Source organism: Nyctereutes procyonoides, unplaced genomic scaffold (assembly GCF_905146905.1).
Source record: "Nyctereutes procyonoides isolate TBG_1078 unplaced genomic scaffold, NYPRO_anot_genome, whole genome shotgun sequence".
NCBI classification, from domain to species: Eukaryota; Metazoa; Chordata; class Mammalia; order Carnivora; family Canidae; genus Nyctereutes; species Nyctereutes procyonoides.
In genome coordinates, this window is record NW_026575125.1 from 85469828 (window position 1) to 85476678 (window position 6851).

Below are 6851 nucleotides of genomic sequence, written 5' to 3' on the forward strand. Positions count from 1 at the left end.
TACTAAAATTGTTATTTATATTTACCATTCCATCTAGTAAATACAGAGCAGAACCTCTGAGTCAGGATGTGGTTCAGGAAAGAAGTTGCCAGGTACCTCTCCTAAAAGGAGGAGAAGAAGGAAAAGAAATTAACAAATATTGAGCCCCACCCACATCCTAGTCACCGCTTTGACAAAGTACGTATATCCCTCATGTAATTTTTACAACAGCCCTAATAAATAGTATATGGAGACACAGAGAATTTAAGCCACGTGCCCAAACACATAGCTAACACAAGATGCAGCCAGGAATCAAGCCCAAGGCTGTTTCACTATAGAGGTTGGGTAAACTTTTTCCATGGTACCTTGAATTAACGGCCTTAAGTTTTAAAAATATGCTAAGTGCTCATGCTCAAAATATTCTATCAGTGTAGCATTTACTCAGTCACTGACAACGTTTGCAAAGACCTAGATAGATGGAAAACAAGTCAGGAGGCACCAGCCATATATCAACTTCTACAAATCAAGTATGTGTATTTTCAAAGATTTCAGTTTATTTTTAGTGGTGAGGAATAATTATTTACTAATAGGAATAAAGATGGAAAACGCGTGCAAAATGTTATCTAATAATAATAATTGGCAATGAAATAGGAAAATGATAGAAATGAATTATAATATTAAAAAACTGACACAGTTTTTAACTAGAGGTCTTTGTGATTAAGAACATTTGGAGTATGTAAAGGAAAAGAAATAAAGCTTTTGAAGAAGGAGTTAAAGATTAAATGAGGAGTATTATTATATTTGGTCAATATTAGTTAATATTGTTATCTAGATACTCTTTCCCAAACAGTAAGCAAGTTTTCTAAGCTTAGTTTGGGGAATAGTTTGAAGAGCAGTTTAAATAGTTTTTAGGATCTGAGCATTCTCGTTTATGAAGATAATAATTTGTACCTTGCAATATTGTTCTAAGAATATAATGTACAATGTACACATGGAAGTTAACACATGATAAACTCTCAATAAATGATAAAAAAAAGACCAGACAAATTTACTTTAAGCTCCCCCAAATCACATTTACTAGGGAAAAAAAAAGCAGTCATAATAACACAGGAAACATTTGAGTACAGATTCCATGACATTCCATTCTGCTCTTATAGCTTCATAACATAAGTGTTTCTCTTTTCATCTAATTTCATATATATAAGTTATATATTCTCATAATTCAACAAGCTTAAGTTTAAACATGGCATCTGCATTTTAAATGCAAAGCATATTAATGTCGATGTTTAAAGCTCCCATTTCATGTCTGTCTATAACTTCAAAATATTTTCTTTTGGTATATTGATAATATGTTTTGTACTGAGTTTTTCCTGTAATTTTTACAGTGAAGCCTGTCACTTCCAGTTGAGTAAATATTGTGACTAAATGGTTTTTAATAAAAATAAAGTATACCAAACAAATCCACCTGTGATCTAAGAATATTTTAAGAACCAGTTTCCAAATGCTATTCAGAGCAAAAGCCTATAGAGTATTCAGAATCTGTCACACTAGTTTTTAACTGAATTATGATTTTGTTTGCTTTAAAAAAAGTTAATGAAAATCACAGGTTGTACATATGCCAGTATAATTTAAATACAAAGAGGGCTGAGATGAAGCTATAAGCTTACATGACGGGGTATACAACTCCCCCAAATAACCTGTAATGAATATCAACTGTGAATGGGGGAGCTAAAATGAAGTTTTGAACACAATTTTTGCCAAACATAAAGTATAGAGCTTCTACTTGTCATTTATTGGATTCTTAGAGACTTGGCACTTTCTCCACCAGAGAAGTCACTGGAATGTATGATTTGGTGTAAAGATCAATGATTTAGAAAGAGCCATCTCAAGATGCCTGGGTGGCCCAGCAGTTGAGCATCTGACTTTGGCTCAGGGTGTGATCCTGCAGTCCTGGGATCTAGTCCCGCTTTGGGCTCACTGCATGGAGCCTGCTTCTTTTGCCTCTGCCTCTCTGTGTTTCTCATGAATAAATAAATAAAATATTCATATAAATAATAAATAAATAAATAAATAAATAAATAAATAAAGTCATCTCAAATAGAAAAGTTTACATCATTTTGATTATACATAAACACTGAATATTTGCTGATGTGAGGTAGAGGCCAGATAAAAATTGACCTTTGAGTCTATCTTATTCAATTAAAAATATTTCATAGTGCTTCAGTTGTCTTACTATTTTGTCATAGTTTAGGTTTTTTTTTTTTTTAACATTCTGCCCCAGCTTCCACATGCTACAAAATGTTGACACATTTTGTTTACACATACAGAGCTTAAGGTAGTAGCATTATTATTTTTTAATGAAATTCTGGCCTTTTATGATTCTTAGATGTAGAAATGTTATAGTATCACACGATTATTATGTGAAATTAATGTATTTCCCAGTATATTTTAACAGTACAATCAACCTTTCAAAGTTATTTTAAGATCTGATTTTTCATGAAAGTAATGGATTCAACCCCAAATCTTTTTTAACAGTTTTATTGAGATATAATTCGCATGCTATTCAAGTCGCCATTTTAAAGTATACAATTCAATGGTTTCTAGTACACTCACAGAGCCGTATGACCATTGCCATGATTTAGAATGTTTTCATCATCCTCAAAAGAAACCCTGTGTACATGTACATGACTACGTCACTCCTGACTACCTTACCTCCCCCCACACACACACACCCACTCCAGCTCTAGCCAACCAGAAAACCTTTCTGTCTCTATAGATTTGCTTATTCTGGAACCTGCAGACTTTTGAAAGATGTACTTGTTGGGAATGTCAGAGAGGTTGTCTTATGTTAAGAGGAGTTGACAAAAGAAAATCTGTGGTTAGTAATATGGTTTTGATTAGTCTGGGCAAATCCTTAATTTCTTCTACACTTCTGAATGTAATAAAATTTTGTATCTTACTTTCTATCATCTATATTTTAGTATTGTAAAATCAATAAAAAGGAAGACATCCTCAAAGCACTTCTGTTCAAAATCAATCGATTTCAGAAAACTTTAGTTTCAAGCTCAGTAGTTCCATTTCTAGTCCATTTCTTTCTTTTTCACCATTGTATCCAATCAACACTTGCCAAACGTGACTATCATTTCCAGAAAGGACGCATTTACATCAGAAAAGTTTTAGGTATGTGCTATTTGCCATTGAATGCCCTAAGAAACAGCTTGCCATCTGTTTTTATTTTTTTCCTAAGTCTCTAATATCGAACACTTCTTAAAATCACACCTATTCAGAGGATTTTTATGAAGGCAAAATTGTCTTTCATTCTGATTGGCTTTGCATTATTCTTTTACAATGATGGTATAGCCTAACACATTAGTAGGAACTCTCAACTGTATCCGTTTTAGCTGCCAATGTAAAAAAAAAAAAAAAAAATTTTAAGGACATGAAACCTGAATATAAAAACTGGGGCCTTCTACCCAAAATATGATATTATTTAATATGCTTCCCATTTAAAGCAATCTCATAATATCTAATAACATATAAATAGATCCTATTTACATCCCCAAATGCATGCTTTAATCTTCTTCTGAAGCATATATGCTTTATACATTATACAAAATAACCATTTTTGTTATTTGCATTGCACTGAATACAAGGATGTAATAGACAATGCACTATCTTGTATTTGAAAGCTTTTCCAGTGATTTTTGTCTCTTGTAATTCCTCCTCTGGCTTTCCATGTTCTGTTGGACTTGGGATTTGCTCTTCCGAGTGTGACCAATAGCCCACTCCATTGCTTTCTTTGTCACAATACAGTAGGTTTAAAAGGCAGTATCACATTAGAGAAATCTTTGTCTAGTATACTAGACATCAGAAAATTCAATGCACTTGAAGAGAAAGTTAAGAAAATTTAAACGAAGAAATCAACAGGATAAGGCAAGGTGGTATGTGTGCTTTAAATAGTCTATTAATAAGACTCAGTGAAAGACTGAAAAAAAATGTTTTGAGCAAAGGGTAGAAGAAATACAAAAGGAGAAGAGCATACCTTATGGTCCCATTTATATGAACTTCTAGAACTGGCAAAAATAATCTAAAGTGATTGAAGTAAGAAAATGGTTGGGTTTGTGGGGGGTGCCCATAAAGGAACAGAAGGACAGAAACATTCTACGCCTTTATTGGCATAGGGACTACACTGGTATGTATTATCTTCATCAAAACTGGTCAAACTAGGGATCCCTGGGTGGCGCAGCGGTTTGGCGCCTGCCTTTGGCCCAGGGCGCGATTCTGGAGACCCGGATTGAGTCCCACATCGGGCTCCCTGCATGGAGCCTGCTTCTCCCTCTGCCTGTGTCTCTGCCTCTTTCTCTCTCTCTGTGTGACTATCATAAAATAAATAAAAATTAAAAAAAAAACTGGTCAAACTATATTTGGAACATGTACATTTTATTATATGTAAGTCATACTTCATTACAGTAGATTTTGTAGAAGTCAAAGTAGTCAGTAAAGGGTGACCATTGTGTTTGAATGTGATCGTATTTTAATCCTGAATGAAGGATGACCTCCTTCTTTTTAAATATGAAATATCCATGCCATTCCAAAGGAGTACATTAATCTCTTTTGTAATGTATTCCCTCTGCTCAGGATTGAGTACTGGCATTTTAATGATGACTCTTAGCCACAGTAAGATAGGCATTTCTTTGATAGACAGGCTGCTTTAAATGCCTGCTTTTCCCCTGTAATTTCAGCTGAAGAGAAATAAAGCAGCAAACTTATCCATTAAATCTTCACAGGATTCTTGACCTTTAAAGCACAATTTTGAACTGAAACTACTGTTTTATAATATTCTTTCTGAGGGTAGGCTGAAAGCAAAATAAAAATAATTTCTGTACAAAAAGTAAGATAAAACCTGTCTTGAACATTCACAAAATTACTCTTAATGTCACTTTAAAAATCAGTTATAAATAGCACTGGAAGTAATATGATTACAGGTGTGAAATTGAAAGACAGTGTATGCACTGTTTTTGTAGGAGAGAATGACATAATGTTGGGATTAGTAAGTAGATATAGGTTGTGACCATCTTTCTTCTCTATCTGGAGTCACTAGCCTACAAATGAGAAAAACTTATGAAAGTCATGTGAGAATTTTAAAAGTAACAGTTCAGTAAGATAACAGTTCAGTACTATATGTTGACAAGTTGAATTTATATAAAATATTTTAAAAACAGTTCAGTAAGATTGATAGAAACTGGAAATGACAAGATATTGATAATAAAATCTATCTCAGATTTATGTCTAAATAACTGAAAGAAAAAGATTGAGAATATATGGTAGATGCAAAATATTATTGTATTATTGGGTACTATGGCAGTGAGGCAGAGGCAATGGCTAGAGAGAGAGACAGAAATTGAAAAAAGTTTTAATTTTGCCCAGTGCGTTCCAGACTTCTTCAAAATTAATTAAAATTTTAGAAATGTACATGAAAATGTTGGGAATGCCAGAAAATATATTTTAGGTTGATAGATCTAGAAGTCATTTTTTAAACGATAAGATTGATTTTTTTTAATAAAGGAGTAGAAATGCTTCATTATATCTCAATTCTCCTGCCAAGAGGGTGTGGAAACCCACAATAAATCCTTCATGAATAAATGGCACAGTCATAGCTCACATTGTTCTGACTGCAATCGTCACAGTTAACCACTAGGGGGCTGTAATTCCATTGGCAGCAGTTCTCTGACCACAAATGTCTTATTCCCTGCAAGAGCACTTCTACAGTTAGGTAAAATTAAGTGGGAGTTACAGCAGGTAGAACAGCTCATTACTATGTACTGAAATGATTTCATGCTTTTCTGCAATTATATATTTAATTTTTATTTACAGAGAATAGCTTGGCCATTTGCTTCTTCAGCTAGCATGGAGTCTCATCATTGCTCAAAAATTATTAACTTTGTACCTCTGCTTCTTGAAATATACTAGGTAGAACCAGTCTTATATCCTTTTTCATGAATAAATTACTTTTATTTTTATTTTTTATTATTTTTATTTACTATAGATCCCCTATCATTTCATGAAGAGGTGCTTTCACATATTTATTTCATAAATCTTTTTATTATTTAGAGCTATAGGAGAGAAGAAAATGCCAGAGCAAATTTATAATATCAAATGTGTTTTCTGATATTTATATTAAAATAACAGCTTTTACCCATGTTGTTTTTCACTAATCTGAAATCAGAACTACTTTTTCTTTACTTTTATTTACTCTTTCTTTGCTCTTTCATTAAAGGAATGAAAAATATAACAATTTTCTGTTATAGTCTGTTATCTCTTGAAATGATTAAGAGCATAGTCACATTAAAATATTTAAATTGTGACTTTAAAATTTATTGCATGAGTATTTAATATTATGCCTCAAATATGTTAACTTATATTGATAAATTTGTTAGCTAAGAAAATATTTTAATGTCTTCAAATAGTATAATTAATATTTATTACATATTTCTTATAACTTTAATGGTCTTTACATTGCTTGATTTTATTTACTTGGATGAAAGGAAGAATTAATTTTGTAGGGGAGGAAAAACCTTTCTTCTACCCTGTTGGGTTCTATACCTGAGAACTGCAAATTAAACTGACAAATGAGAGATTAACAGGAGAAAAAGTTTCTTTCATATACATATGGAGCCAACAACAACAAAAAAAAAAGCAGCTGGCTTGTTTAATTGTAAATTTAAAGACTTCTATAACTAACTTAGTGGGGAAAAGGGAGGAGTTAGGAACAACTTATCTGGGATAAACAAATAGGTTTCTTTAGAAAAGATAGATGGGTTTTTAAGAGAACAGACAAGAGATTAGTTTGTGATAGTGTTTGTCTCTACAGG